General features: G+C 39.9%; 1 protein-coding gene across 6 annotated transcripts in view; it reads left to right on the forward strand.

The window, feature by feature from the left end:
• The first annotated feature begins 672 nt into the window (after positions 1-672).
• MYO6 (myosin VI) overlaps positions 673-13,552 on the forward strand; it is a 185,358-nt gene continuing 172,478 nt past the window's right edge. For 3 of the 6 annotated variants that reach the window (XM_066253769.1, XM_066253778.1, XM_066253761.1), the window contains exon 1: positions 674-903. The gene's annotated coding sequence lies outside the window, so the exon portion shown is untranslated. Of the gene's footprint in view, positions 904-13,552 lie in introns of all 6 variants that reach the window. The other 3 variants (XM_066253783.1, XM_066253790.1, XM_066253755.1) reach the window with 2 other exon arrangements.

A 13,552-nucleotide genomic window follows, 5' to 3' on the forward strand; every position in this document is an offset into this window, starting at 1 on the left:
GAGTTTTGCACAGCTACTTCATATTTAATCATCAAATAGGACTCACAGGGATGTCATTTCCAGGGACAGTATAATTTAAACGACAGAGAAGATAGGGGCTTTAATAAGTAAATAGGCGGCGGCGGAGGCCAAAGAAATACAGAATTTTCATCTCAGGTCCCCACTGCCAAAGGCAGAATCCCGTCTGTCGCGCAGGAAGGTTACTCCCTTCCCAGGGCAGCCCGGACCGAGCCAACTTGGACTGCCACCGTTTGCCGTGGTTCTGCCCCCGGCAACAGCACTTCCCGGCTTCGCACCCCTCCCCCCGCCCCCCGAGCAACTCGGGGTCCTCGCCCGTCGCTGAGCACGTCTCCCTCCCCGAACTGACTGCCGGTTGCCGGACTGCACGGAGCCACCGCCTCCCGCCCGGACAGGACTTGTCCGCAGGGCTGAGAGCTGGAGGAGCCGCGGAGGCGGTCCGCAGGGGGAAGCACAGGGACGCCCACCCGCCCGGCCCGCGGCGGCCCCTCCCCGCGCCGCGGCGGCCCCCGCCCGCCGGGAGGCTCGGCGCCCGGTGCAGGCGAGCGGAGGGCGGGGCGGCCCCGGGGGCCGAGCGCCCCTCCCGGAGCGCGCCCGGCCGTCCCGCCCCGGCCCGCGGCGCCCCCGCCCCCTCGGGCGCTCCGTAGCCGTGACGTGCGCGCGGCGGGGCCGGGGACTCTGTGGGGCGCCGGCCGGCGGGCGGAGACGGACCCGGGATCTGTCCGAGCAGGAAGCGAGTCGGCGCCCGGTCGCCGCCTCCGCCCTGTGCCTGTGCGCGCCCGCGTTGTCGCCCTCTCTCCTCCCCTCACCGCCTCTCACCCTGTCGCCAGCCTCACCGGCGACAGGTAGTCCCGCCACCGCGCACCTGCCTTTGCGTCCTCACCGGTGAGTGTCCCGGAGCCCGTGCTGCGGGGCGAGCGCCCGGGCCTCGCTTCGCCCGGCCCTGCTCCGCGGCCTCCCGACGGCTCGTTTCACCTCCCGGGGTCGGGGAGGTGAAGCAGGTGATGGGCGGGCCCGGGCGGCCGCGGCTCGCGGGAGCGCAGGGCTGGGTCTCGTTTCCACCGGACAATGAGCCTCCTTTCAGGGGTTTATCATCACCGAGATACCTTTGTGTGTCTTCTCTGGCTTCCAGGTAGAAGCGGAGCACTCAGGTGTTCAACTCTGACTCGGACACTCGGTGATAGTTTTCTCTTTCGTAAATAAGCTTCAATAGTGTCGTTTGTTCTGGGACGTGAGGATCCGCTGCTACCACTAATAGTTTAGTTATGTTGGAGACCAGGCTGGGACTCTGAATGTGTATTTGTAATCTTTAGAGTCAGTACTTTGAGAATGTTAATACATATTAATTTCCAAAATCTGTTAAAAACAATAAAAATGCTCCATTTGCGATTTTTAGATTGGAAATCATTTAATAAGGTTACTTCTAGAAAATCTGGTCCGGAATATTTCCATTCACGTTCAGGAACATAATACATTTTACCTGGCTTAAAGTTTGTGGTGGAGGAGTGCATCGATTTACATTCTACAGGTAGCCGTGAGGAACTAGGAACTCGGCCTCAACTTAGCAGACTGCTGTACGTGTTGTTAATTTAACAACAAATTAAAGTTTTATTTGTTACGCTCTGGTGGTGTATGTGCAGTATACCTCAATATAAGTGAGGGTTTGAGCTTTAAAAATAATATTCTTAACATTTAGCTGACACTATTTAATAAAATGTGAATCTTGAACTTGGGCTGTTAATGGTCATGGTACAAAGGTTGGCAGCAAAATGGCATTTCTGTACAAATTAACTAAACTTCATGGTGTCTTGGGTTGTGGTTTTCTAATGGGAAATTGTTTAGTGAAAAAAAATTACCCTGATGTCTTTTATCATTCACTTTAGAAATACCACAAGTTGAGCTATCGCCAGAGCTTGAAACAATGCAACTGTTCAAAATAACTCATTGACTTTTAAATACCCAGTTTATTTTGAGTATTTTTGGTTGTGCGGGAATTACATGCACAGTGATAAACAGGAGGCATTTTAGTCTTACGCAGAATTGCCTGTTGCATTTGTATGTGACATGCCATTAATGTTCTCGCAGCTTTTTGTGTTACATTATTGTTTCTGCAAACTGATTTTAAAAGGGAGTAATAAAAGTGATGAGCGACTTTAAGATTATCATGATTAAAAACAGAAATATATAATACGTACAGCTACATATAACAAATGTATTTTTCGTTAGTGGGTACAAATATGAGAAAGAAAAGTTAAGCTATCACAATATTTAATGTAAATTAATACAGGGTATTAAAAACATCATAAATCATAAAACCCATGGGATTTTCTAAAATGGATTTTTTCCTCTGTTTATGTTTATGTGATCAAGTTTTAAAATAACAGTGGCCAGGAAATCTGAGAGAGGCTGAGGGCTCTTTTCTCATCCTGTTGTGACTTTGCCTGGAGACTGTGGTGTATCATGTAGCCCATTGTTTAGATAACTGGGCTGTCTCTGGGTTCTAAAATACAACTTTCTTCAGAGAAAGTTTTAAAACTTTTGACCATGGAAATACCCAGAACATTTTGTTAAACCATTAACCAATTTCCACTATCTGTTAATAATTGAAACTCCATCGTTGATATGTAAAATATTTTAATGTCAGTTTTTAAAAGATTGCCAACCTTTGTGAACTTTTCATTTCTGTATATTAAAATATTTTAAGTAAAAGATTGAAAAAAGTATTACAATTTTAGTATGCTTCATACAATTTGTGATCCCAGATACTTCATAATTTGGGAACTGGAACTTTAGAGATATAAGACTATCGCCCATTTATTACACATCTGCCATAAACAGAGAATCAATCTACAAAATAATTCAAGGTTGATGGTCTTGTCCTTTTACACATGAAGAAATTTAGGCTTATGGCGTTAATTATATACTTGCTCAAGGTCATGTAGTTCCAGAAGACAAAGTCTGGATTCACACCCAAATGTTCTGACCCTGAAACCCCTGTCCTTTCTGACAGACCATGTTTCTTTGATCTCAGTTCATTTGGTAGACTGTTAAGATAAACCTGCGAACTGATTCTGTTAAAGAATGTAGCTTGAGGTGTGAAGAAGGCATGCAAGTGTGAGGATGTTGAGATAGGCTATGAATGTGATTCTGCAACTAATTTTGAATTTTGCATCTGTTTCTTCATTCTTAGTATAACAGCTCTGAACAGTGATATGATGTTGCTTTATCTTTTTTGGTGTAAATTCCAGAATATTATTCATATTGTGCACTTTTTATTTTGGTGGTTTTATAGGAACTAGAATTAGGCTGTAATGTAACACTGGTTTTCATTGTAGTTAAAATGAATGGTATAATGTTACTGGTTAGGAGAGAACTTAAAATTTTTCCTCAAATGAAATAGATTGTTGTCTATATATGTAGTAGCTGTCTTTTAAATGTTATGTAACTCCGTAATCCTAGGGAGCAAAAAGACTTGTTTTCAGATTATGATTAAATTTTCACCCAAACTAATTGGACAGGTTTTTGTTGTTTGTTTTTATGGCCCATGTTTATTTCAAGAATGTCCCTTGAGCTATAGGCCAGAAAGGCCAGAAATGAGCACACAAAGTCCATCTTTTGTAGCAAAGTAGGAGTCATTTCTGCAGTAGAATGTAGTTGAGTAAATAAGAAAAAGGAAGACTGAGTTGGGTAACTACTTTTACAAGTGTTTCATTGTTTGAACTGTTAAGAATTTTGCATCTTAAGGATGCTCAACTGTATCTCAATATCACAAGGATATTCAACTGTAAATACAAAACTATCATCCAAGGGCTTAATATAAATTATTAATGGATGATCTGTAAAACATCTGTGTGTGTGTGTGTGTGTGTGTGTGTGTGTAGATAATCAAGAACTAACTAAAGTTAAATAAGCTTAAATTTTATTTTTGAGGCATTATTGAGTGTTCAGAGGAACCAGAATGATTTGCATTTAAAAGTTATACTGTATTTGTATTTCCATAATAGGTCATCTCCCCACTCCATTCTCCATTGCCTAGATGTTAGTTAGGGTTAACTTCTTAGCAGTCTTTTAGCAGTGCTTATTTCATTTTATGGCTTTAATTCAGATGGTTCAAGAAATTCGTAAAACTCAGGGTCACTAAAATTATAATTGTTAAATACATTTAACAAAATGTAAGGCAGAAGGTGAACGCAATGTATTATTATAGAACCACTGTAACATTTTAAATAGATTAATGAAGCCAAGATTGCTAATTAACTTTCCTTCTTGCGCAATTTTTGAAGAAAAGTCAATAGCTAGTTAAAAAGAAAGAAGAAATATATTTTGTATGAATATATAGCTTATTCATACTGATCTGATAATTATACCTGTTTTGGTGAAGACTCACTCATGAGGTTAGGTGTGTCTGTGTTGGTATCTTTATACCTATTCATTCATTTAACAAATATTTGAGTGTCTGCCTTGAGCCAGGCATTGTTCAAAGTGCTGATGATAATAGTGATAAATTAAGACCTAGTCCCTGAACTGAGAGACACTTTATTGTTGTTTGGAATTAAGTTAATTGTAGACTCTTTATACAGTATTACTAGTATGTAATCAACAGGCTGACTCTGAAGTTGGGAAATAGACAGTTGTCATTTCAGGGTTACTAAAAGACTCATTTGCTCTAAAATATTCTGCTCTTGGCCTCGAGTCCACTGAGTTACAGCAATGTTACCACTGTACTCATGGAATTAGGAGTATGTTCTCGCTTTTATCACAGCTTTGGAAACAGATCAAGGGAAAATAAATTAAAACCTTGTACTGATATATTGGATTTTGTGAGAGGTGGTTGGCAAATTTTTTATTTATTCATTATAGAGAGGGGAGAGAGAGAGAGAGAGAAGGGGGGAGGAGCAGGAAGCATCAACTCCCATATGTCCCTTGACCAGGCAAGCCCAGGGTTTTGAACTGGCAACCTCAGTGTTTCCAGGTTGACGCTTTATCCACTGCGGGTGGAATTTTTAATGGCAGCTATTGTTTAGTGAGCTCTTGCTGTGTGTCAGGTACATGTCAAACAAGTACTTTAACTCATTAGCTCAGTTAATCACTTGGTCATCTGAGTGTATTAGCATTATGGCCCTCATTTTACACATTAGGAAACTGAAGCACAGAGATGTTAAATTTGCTTAAGCTCCAAGCCAGTACTTGGAGCTGGAATTGGGATCCCTTGCAGTACTTAGCATGAAGTAGGTACTCATGTGGTAAGTGTGCTGGCATGTATAGAGACTTACATTATTCCACCACTATGTGGTGGCGCACAATGTAGGAGGAAGGCCTTGCTGAGTGAGTGATGGGTGGGGAGAGTCACCAGAACTTGTTGGATGAGTAGTTGAAACTGGGAGTGGGGTGGGGTGGGTGGAGGGGACAGAGAGGGTCATTGCTTGCCAAGCTGCTTGGCCCTGAGGCTTAATCCTCTATAAATGCTTGGTTGTCCAGCTCCTGTCCAAGAGGACAGCAGACTTGAAGTGATTCTGGTTTTGCCACTCATTGCCTTTGGTCAGATTACTTAGTTTCTTGGATTTCAGTTTTTGCATCTGTAAAACGGAGGCAACAATATTACCCACCTGATGTGGTTCTTGTGAGCAATAAATTAGATATTACATGTAAAGCACATATCACACTGGCATTTAGTTAGTGTGTATTGTTAACCTTTTTTTTTTTTTTTTTGGCCATGTTTAATGTGGAATGTTAATTCAAAAGGAAGAAAGCAGTATATTGGAGGCGTGGGTGGAATCTTGAAGTTGGCCAGTTTTAAGTAGATCTGAAATTTAGGTGTGCATCAGAATTGCCTGAGGAATAGTAAAAACATATCAGGGAGTTGTGGGTGAGGCCTTGGCATGAGCATTTAACAGGCTTTTTGGTTGATTTACTTGTACAACAAAATTTGAGAACTACTGGTTTAAACCATTTTTTCATCTTGTGTGTGGGGAGGGCTTCAATAACAACAACAAAAATTTGCTTGGATTAACCAGGCAGTTTATGGTAGATGGAAGTGAAATATCAGTTACCAGATTTCTTCATTAATTTTTTTCTTTTAAGCTTATTTGAGGTTCATAATATTTATCTTGAGAGAACAATGCAGTGTTAAATTACACACCTAAATTTAATTGTAATGAATATTTCAGCTTATTACCCAGCTTCATGTGGAAGGAAGCTAGTTCAAGTTAATTTTTAAACAACTATACAGATAGCAATGATATGTAAATAATGTTCGTATAGATCTTAAGACCTTTATAAGCTTTTAAATTGAATTTCTGTAGGTAATGGACTGTTTCTGAATAATCAAACTTGGTATTGTTGACTGCATCAGGCAAGGTCCCAGGAGGAAAAGAAATTTCATCCTGGAGGATACAAAGGAAGAGCTTAGTGAATAGTGAACAAACAAGGGATGGTGAAGCACCCAGGGCAAAGCAACAAGAAGCAGCCCCTCATTCTCCAGAGAATACCAGGCAGAGAGCTGGCATTGTGGAGGAGGGCCCCAGGAAGCTGTGGCTTTGAAGCCCGCAGGGAGCGGAGGGGAAGTTCCCTGACCTCTCTTTCCTCTGTCTGTAGGTCTCTACCAATAACTGACTTCCATTTCTAGAACCCAGCTGGGGGGAGCCTAACTCATGATCCACTCAGGTTTATTCTCCAGGGCAGGAGCAGGGAGAGAAGGGACTGGGGCATGCTGTGGAGCAAGTGGAGGATGGGTAGGCCGTTGATTAGAACCTTTGGGAATTTGTTAGCATTTCTTTGGTGCATTTCAAACAGCTTTGTGATACAGCTGCAAAATTCTTGAGACTACTTGCCTTATACTGTAAATGTTTTTAGAAAATAGCTTATTCACTTTCTCATTTAAATGAACAATTATTTTAGGAACTTTTGGTGATTTATATAAAACATAACTTAAGTTTGTTAACACGATGTACTTATCTTAACACATTGTTAGGCGTTAATGAGGTTTTCTGAAATTTTCTTCATTGGGTAGTATTGGTTTGATAAAAAAAGTGTTTTTCATTAAAAAAAATCTTTTAATTGACTATGTTTCAAAAATCTTGGTAGAATAGTCCTGTGCCTTCTGGAATTTATACTTCTCTTCACTTGGACTCCTGATAGGAAAAAAATAAAAACAACCCTTAATGTAGTAAACAAGACTGTTATGAAATAATTGTTCTTCCTCCCAAGTTGCTTTAAAGACACATTAAATTTCTGTATAAATCTGTGGCAGTTTGCTGTTGTCCGCTTTCTTTTACTAGTGCTGATTTTACCTAGTTAATCTGAATTTTGGTGGAAAGTCTAAATTCATGCTCTTTATTTTGTAAATCCTGAGGATTACTAAAGAAAAGGGTTTCTCTTTTTAAAGAGATGGTCTGAAGGTTCCTAGTATTTGAATAGTACTCCCCCCAAAACAATTAGATTATGGTTTGTCTTTTCTTGAAGGTTCCAGGGAAAAAGAAATAAAAAATTTTACTCAGATTAAGCAGTAGCTAGACTGGGTCTTGTTCACAGCTTCCAGAAAAGGAAGAGCCATATTGTCTGGTGCTGATCAGAAAATCAAATGGCAAACACCTGGCGTGAGACTTGAACATACAAATAAAGGATACTACTCGATGTAAATGTTATAATTGGGTCATTGTCTTTTCTTTCTTTTTTTGAACAAATATGTTTTTCATAATATCTTTAAAGGAATATGGTGGGAAAAAAACCAGGTTTGGAGTAAGCTAATGTTTTGTTTTTGTTTTGGTCAGCAAAATTATGCTCAGAGACTGATTTTGTCTTTCCCAGAAATTTATTTAACAGATTCATTGTGAATATCATAGCCAGTAGCATACAGGATAATGTCACTTAAAAAAATATGTGTGTGTGTGTGTGTGTGTATATATATATATGTGTGTATATATATGTATGTGTATATATATATATATTTAGTTGACAAACAAGTGTATAACATAATAATTCAACATTTATAAACTTTAAAAATTAATCACAAGTCTAGTAACCATCTGTCACCATACTGTTAAAGTGATATTATTGATTATATTCCTTATACTGTATATTACATTTCCATGACTTATTAGGATAATGTGTCTTAGTAAGCCAGTAAAGAAATAACATGCTCCAAAGCAATGATAGCTTAATTACACTGTTGTTCCAGGCAAGGGGGGATGAAAAGAATAAAGTCCAAATTTAGAATAGGCGTACCTTTTTACATGAGTAGGCACTCAGGAGAGAGTACTTGGCCAATCGAGAGCTGACACCCAGCTGCTCTTGTTGCTAGAGCACGTTGCTAGGGAACCATGCTCCTCTGTTGATGAGCAGAATGATCTTTACTGGGGCTGCTTCTCTGCTTTCACCCCTGTCTAGGAGGAATTGCCTCACCCAGACAGGAGCTAATGCCCCAGTGGTCTTGAGAGAGTTATTTATGTCAGCAAAGTGTTGCCTCCCCAGACCCAAACCCTCCAATAGTCCTCACAAATTCTCACTATAGTATAAATGTCCCCTTGCCATATTTGCTTTTCTACCTGTTCTTATCCATAATCTCCCAGTGGGACCCTTCAAGATCTGAGCTATTGAGTGATAATAAGTGGCAGCAGATGAGATGATGATATCCTGAGATGAGATGATGATATGTTGATCTGCATATTTCATTGTTCTACCGGAACAACTTCTAAAAACAGTTTTTTTTTTTCTGTCTTGTCATAAACAAGTGGATTAAAACAACTTGAAGTCAGGCCTGACCTGTGGTGGCACAGTCGACCTGGAATGCTGAGGTCACTGGTTCAAAACCTTGGGCTTGCCTGGTCAAGGCATATATGGGAAGCAACAACTGTAATATGAGTTAATGCTTCCTGATCCCCACCTTTCTCTCTCTCTCTCTCTCTCTCTCTCTCTCTCGCTCTCTCCAAAAATCAGTTAAAAAGAAACAACAGCTTTAAGTCATAAGCAAGATAATTTGTAATCATATCAAACAAATATACAGCAACCAAATAGCACCTTTGCTTGGAAATCATGTGTTTAGATATATTCTCTAAAGTGGGCTTTTTTCCCCAAACCTTTGTGGTATCTTCTAAAAACATATTGTTCATTTTGATCTGACACTGATAGAATTAGAATCCCACAGGAGAGAAGTGAGGCTGTTGGTTTTTCCATGTTATGCTCTTTGAATTTCCCTGATTTGAGGATTGAGTTATTCCAGAAAGAGCTTTTCTGTGCTTCCTTGTTATTTTTTTTCTAAAATTAGCTGAAATAGCTGTGTTTTGGTTTGTGGGCATGATTTGCTGTGTGTTATCCTTTTAGTCCTTTGGGGAAGAACAAAGTTAGCATATGTACATGTTTTGAAGAGGAATGTATTATATTAGTTTTTCTCCACCTCTCCTGTCACTGGTGACTTGAAGATGAGGCAAGCAAGATGATTGATGTAACTATGATATTATGCTTGTTCTTGAGGTTTCAAACAAACTATAGCTTGTGTTGGGCATCAAGATAATGGAGACAACAGATGAGTGTAAAGGAGAAAGCTAGTCATCATGTACTCAGTGGCTAATTGAGGAAGTTTATGTTAGTTTGAGGAGGATTTTCTCTCAGATGTGGTGGGTAGAGGAGAAGAGGAAGGGAATTGGATGTATAACTAGATTTCACTACATATATTTTAGAAACCAGAAAAAAGTTTATTTCAAGTTAGAGTTTGTTTCATAGATACATTTTACTGATAAGCTTGCCTTTTTAAACAGGGGAGTGCAGCATAAATTTGTAATATATAAACCACTTGTTTATTTTGGTGATTTTAATGAGTTACTAGCAAAAATAAAGATAGCCTGATGGCTACATACAGGAATGTTAGTATGTCAGGAAATGAGGTAGTATTTATTAAAGGTGTGCTTTTGGAACCGACCCAGGATCTCATGGACTTTGGTTGTGTTCGGTGGGATCCTATGTTTGGCATACAACATTGATAAATGTCAGTATTTTCAGTATCTACAGATAGTTCAGTAGTCATCAGGATTTAGCAAAGGTTTGTGTTACTGGTTGAGAGGTGGCAATATGTTATACTGATGGATTAAATGAGTGATAGAAAAGGACCCTAGAACACAATTCTGATAATTCTTGAGGCCCAGCAGTGTGCCACCATGTATAGCCAGTAGTTGCATCCGCTGTCACAGCCACCTGGTCCACGCAGGTTCGCATTTGATTTGGACAGACGGTAATGAAACAACAGAGCCAATAACTGGTGGGCCATCCTTTATTCCTGTTCGCAACTGGCGGGCGAGAAAATAAACACACCTGGAAAACAGTTCCCTTTCCATTCAAGGCTCCCAAAGCCACTGACTTTCTCAGGTTTCTCCTAGAATCAAAGGCCTCACCAGTCTCACTCAGTCTCCTCTGCATGCCTCCATTTTGGCTGCCTCCTCCCCTCCAAACATGTGGCCTCTCTCCTTCAACAACTGGTCTCTCCTTTTCAAAATGGTCTCCTAGCTCCTCCTTTTAAAACCTTTTGGTGGGATAATCCCTCCCCCAGCACACGTTAGCATAACCAAGCTCCTTCCCAAGCAGGAAGGTAATTAATATCACCTAGGCGACAGCGATTCACTTGGGCAGCTCCATCTTTAATTAAGTGAGCATAAAAATTACAGTTTACAACTTATCTGCCCAACACTGCCAACACACCACTTTGAGTGTTTTATAGTCATTTTTTCCTTCTAATGCTGACCCTGTGAAGTAGGTAGCTCTTATTATCTCATTTTACAGCTAAGGACTGAGGTCTAAGTAACTTGCTTATGTGATACAGTAGTGAGGGGGGAGCTGAGATCTCAGGTGTCTGGATCCAGAGTCTTTGCTCTGTGTGGTTTTCTGAAGCGTCAAAGCTTTGAAAAGCCTTTCAGGATCAATTTGTTCTATCTTTCTGTGTCTACTCAAGGGTGGTAACATCATGACACTCAATGCAGCTGCTGCCTGCTTTCAAGTCTAAGGTAGATACCCCCTCTGGGATACCATCTTCTGTCCCCCCTCCGATTCCTACTCTTCACAGAGCTCCAGCTTCCCCTGCTAGTTGATCAGCAAAGGGGGACCTTCTGGTAGGCAGAGTCTGAACCATTCCTTATGGTTTTTACATCCCGTAACAACCCATTTTAATTCATATTTCATAAATCTGCTTCAAACAAATGTATTCTTGTTAAGTTTTGTGTAAATTAAATAAAGAATTAAATTGCAATTTTGTATTATCCTAGGAGAATGTCATAATTATTTAAAGGATCCTAACACCGATTTCTTTCACAAACTGAAGAATCTTTTTGTAAAATAAATTATTGTTTTCTAAATTATACTAATAAATATGGATCTTCCACATATTACCTTTACATAAACATAGGTCTGGCTGTATATACACATTTCATATAAATATTCCTAAATTAAGTTTATATTACCATAAAAAGTGATTGGATAACAGGGTATTTTCTTAAATACTATTTGTTGTATTTGCAATAAAATATACTTTAGTACAGTGGTCCCCAACCCCCGGGCCGCAAACCGGTACCTGTCCGTGGGCCATTTGGTACCGGTCCGCAGAGAAAGAATAAATAACTTTCATTATTTCCGTTTTATTTGTATTTAAGTCTGAATGATGTTTTGTTTTTAAAAAATGACCAGATTCCCTATGTTACATCTGTCTAAGACTCACTCTTGATGCTTGTCTCAGTCACGTGATACATTTATCTGTCCCACCCTAAAGGCCGGTCCGTAAAAATATTTTCTGACATTAAACCAGTCTGTGGCCCAGCCTGACCAGGTGGTGGCGCAGTGGATAGAGCGTCGGACTGGGATGCGGAAGACCCAGGTTCGAGACCCCGAGGTCCCCAGCTTGAGCACGGGCTCATCTGGTTTGAGCCAAAGCCCACCAACTTGAACCCAAGGTCACTGGCCCCAGCAAGGGGTTACTTGGTCTGCTGAAGGCCCGCGGTCAAGGCACATATGAGAAAGCAATCAATGAACAACTAAGGTGTTGCAACGCTCAACGAAAAACTGATGATTGATGCTTCTCATCTCTCTCCGTTCCTGTCTGTCTGTCCCTCTCTATCCCTTTCTCTGACTCACTGTCTCTGTAAAAAATAAAATAAAATAAAAAAAAAAGTTTCCTTAAAAAAAAACAAAACAAAACAAAAAAAAACAAAAAAACAAAAAAAAACCAGTCTGTGGCCCAAAAAACGTTGGGTACCACTGCTTTTGTAGGCTTAATAAGAATAATCTTTTATGTGATAGATTGAGGTCTTAATATATAGCAAAATAGTAAATTGTTTTTGTCATAAAATTTATTAGGTAAAGGCTATTGTTCTTTTTAAATGCCAAAATCAGTTTTATGCTATTCTGAAATAAATTCTCTGAAAAGAACAAATTTTATAAACAGAGCTTTATTAAAATTGTTATAGCTGAAAGCAGAGAAACTATTGTTTGGAAAACATACTTTCATGTAGCCCTGGGTAAAATATTTATTTCTTGTACCTAATACCATGCTAAAGAGGCCATAAACCTCGATTCATTGTAATCTGTGTTCTGTCCCTAAACACTCAGCAGAGACTACTCTGTAACCTTCTAATTAATAGATCCATTGGCCTCATTTAGATCATTATTATTTTCCAACCTCTTCAGCTACTGACCAACTCATTCTACTTAGACTCTCTCCTCTTAGCTTCTGTGGTCATGCACTCTTTCAGATCTCTCTTTTTATTTTTACTGTGTAATTTTCTCTGTGCCTTTACTGTTCATGTCACATAAAATCATGTACTTTGCACTTTGCTCTACTTCCTCTGTTCTTTTTTTTTTGATAATTATATCAGCCCTCTGATTCCAGCTCTTACTTGTCTGCTGATTTTCCTTAAAGCTTCTTTCTATATGTCATGTAGACCAGCATTTCTAAACCGATACTCTACAGACATCTTAAAATTTCGCATGTTCCCATCACATTCACCCTATTTTAGAAACATGCATTTTTTTGTTTCTCTAGTTACTCATACTCAGAACTTTCACTCTTTTGTTTTCTCTTCCTCACTTGGCATATTTGTCAGTTGCTAAACCGTTTTTTGCTTCTGGAAGGTTGTCCCTCCACTTTCTGGCCCCTCTGACCGAAGCAGGCCTCATTACTTCCACACATCTGCTTATGTTTGGCACTTTGCTCAGTGACAATCAGTCTACCCAGTGCTTTGCCATTAGGGCTGTATTTCAAAGTAGAAATCTGATGGCAATATTGTTTAGCTCAATAAGGATCTATATTAGCCCTTCATTAATGCATTTTAGAGTCCAGACTTTTATTCTGGGATTTGGAACCCTTTGTGGCCTGATCTCTAGGCCCACTTTTCTACCTCAACACTTGTCACTCTTCTGCCATGGTACTATGCTCTAGTCCTATTGACCTGTTACCCAAACATGTCCCTATTTTCCCATCTTCCTAGTTTTATTCAAATAGACCTTTGTCTGGAATGTACTTTCTTCTAGTCAGTCTTGCCCATCTTTTAGGTCCTGCTTA

Source organism: Saccopteryx bilineata, chromosome 1 (assembly GCF_036850765.1).
Source record: "Saccopteryx bilineata isolate mSacBil1 chromosome 1, mSacBil1_pri_phased_curated, whole genome shotgun sequence".
Classification (NCBI taxonomy): domain Eukaryota; kingdom Metazoa; phylum Chordata; class Mammalia; order Chiroptera; family Emballonuridae; genus Saccopteryx; species Saccopteryx bilineata.